The following is a 2,500-nucleotide window of genomic DNA, read 5'->3' as shown; positions in this document are numbered from 1 at the left end:
ATATAAATCGGTGGTTCTCAAAAAATGTTCATGTCAAGGATCCCCAAAATTTTATGTATTTGGCTGCGGACCCCTATCTCAAAATATGTTGTTCCAGGGACCCCCCAGAAGCAAAGATTTTAGTTAATTTTCTTTGCTTTAAAATATATATATATATATATATTCAATGATTTGCAAAAATCTTCATGATTTCTTTAAAATAGCAGATCTACAAGCTCATAGCGTGGCACTCGGTGCCGCGCTATGAGCTTGTATATCTGCTATTTTTGAATAGCCTAAGTATAAAATATGGATAAAGTGGTTTACACGGATACGTTCCCGGGTTTGAATGGGTTAATATACAATACTACACGTGAACACGCAAGTGTAAAACAGACGCTCGACGCCTCGTCATGCTTCTGCTGGATGAGTTTCCAAAAAAGCGTTTCGCTCACGTAGTAAACAAATTAAAAACATATGCTGCTGCGCTCAGGAAAAAGAAACGTCTTGGTGGACAGACACACGCGGCCCCTTAGAGATTCCTTTTGCACACAATGGCTCACAATGTTTAGACAGCATTCAGACAGCTGTTTTATTTCACAAAATGCTGTTCTGTAATCCAAAACAGTTGGCTTTTTTTTTGTTATGTTTTGATGACCAAGAGAGACTTGTCTGAGAAATCTGACCCCAAGTTCTGAATCCCGTGTTTTCAGGAAGATATTTCATAATAGCCTACATAAAGAGAGATAGTTCCTCTTTTTAATATTAAGCGGTTGATATCGTACATACTGTTCTATGATTCTTATCAAAAAGTCAAAAGCATTTTCAACAAGAAGTTCATACTGTACAGTATATAAGACTCTCTGAGGTCCATAACTTGCATCTGAAGTTGTTTGCTTGAATATAACTTTGGGATGATGCATTCTAACATGCTTCTACAGCACTGGTTCTCAAAGTGGGGTCCGGGGACCCCCAGGGGTCCTTGATGGGGAGCGGACGTCCCTAGCTAAATCATTGATAGTTAGGATCCAAATGCACCCTTTATAATAGTAACAGTTTTGGACATATGAGGTTTCCACTCGACAGAGACACTATACATGGTTCTCATCATCATGTCTTGTGTAGGTATGTTTACTGTGTCTTGGAGTTTCTTATTATTATCTTCTGTAACATAAATTGCCCAGTTTGGGAAATAATAAACTGAACTTGAACTTGATCCTCCACTGGAGTGGGTGCTGATAGGATATTTTGAATGAGTCCCCTTTGACATAATAATGTGGAGGCAACAAAAAAAGGGGTTAAAAAATTCCCAAACTTGTGAACACTGATAATCGTTCAGATATTTTTTTTATTAGGATTGTATTTCTAGTTTTTAATGATAGGCAATTGTATGTTCATTTCTGTATTTGTTATGTTTTTTATTTGATTGTTTTTATATTAGAGGAATTCAAATGGATATTAGCTTCTAGCCGGCATGTTTAGTTAGACAGTTGGTTAATTTCACATCCATGTACTGGGTGTTCATTAATGTCCACAGTCCCGTCCAAATAAACAGATAAAGTAAAGTAAGTCTGAATGGCTTTTTGTTGGCTGACCTATGCAGTCCAAAAGAAACTTATTTCCCTTCGCTTCATTTTGTATTTTTTCACATAATAAGAGGCAATTAACCATCAAAGCTGCTTCCAATGAATTATTTCTCTCCTGTGACTTATTTCAAAGACCTAAACGCATGTGTGCACAAGCACCTGAGTGTTTCATTACATGGGAGATAGACAGTTAGCTGAGAAATCTAAGCTTGTTAGAATTGTCGTAGCAGTGCTAATGGCAACGAATGGGGTCAGTGTGTCGTCTCTGTTGGGTGGAAACCTCACATGTCCAAAACTGTTACTTTTTTCAGGATTCAAATTCGGAAAAGTAGCAGATCTACAAGCTCAAAACTAGTTTCGAGCTTGTAGATCGGCTACTTTTTATACTTGTGTGTGATGCTGTAGTATGATCAAGTAGGGCATTAATTTACAAAAAAACGTGAAAAGTTAAAATATGGAGATACAAGGTTTCTGCCCGACAGCAATGATATACTGGTTAACTAGCCAATATATAACCATCCCCCCTTGTGGTCTCAGGCCAATTTGGACAGAAACCAGTGTTACACGTCCTTTAATGGATGGTGTCAGAGTAGTAGAGTGAGAATGTTCCCCATGGTTGTTCTAAATCGTGGGTGGAACCAGATCACGCTCGCTCCCTCTATAGTGCAGTGGTTCTCAAACTTCTTCGTGCCAAGGACCCCCCAAATTGATATGTATTTGGCCACGGGCCCCCACCTGAAAATATGCTGTGCCAGGGACCCCCAGAAGCAAAGATTTTGTGTTAAAAATGCTCGCCTTAAAGAGAAAAAAAGGATTTAAAGATTTGCACACATTTTCACGATTTGAATTTTATTTAGCAGTTCTACAAGCTCATAGCAGCGAGTGCCGCTTTATGAGCTTGTAGATCTGCTATTTTTGAATAGCATAAAGTAATG

At 38.3% G+C, this 2,500-nt stretch overlaps 1 protein-coding gene across 1 annotated transcript in view; it reads right to left on the bottom strand.

Moving 5' to 3' along the window:
* The window catches only part of dnah2 (dynein, axonemal, heavy chain 2), a gene marked incomplete at both ends in the record, with an annotated part of 428,475 nt that overhangs the window by 107,996 nt on the left and 317,979 nt on the right, over positions 1-2,500 (bottom strand). The gene's annotated exons all lie outside the window — the stretch shown is intronic.

This window comes from Gymnoscopelus braueri, assembly GCF_963280865.1.
Source record: "Gymnoscopelus braueri genome assembly, chromosome: 15".
Taxonomy (NCBI): Eukaryota; Metazoa; Chordata; class Actinopteri; order Myctophiformes; family Myctophidae; genus Gymnoscopelus; species Gymnoscopelus braueri.
This window is presented reverse-complemented; position numbering and strand designations above follow the sequence as displayed.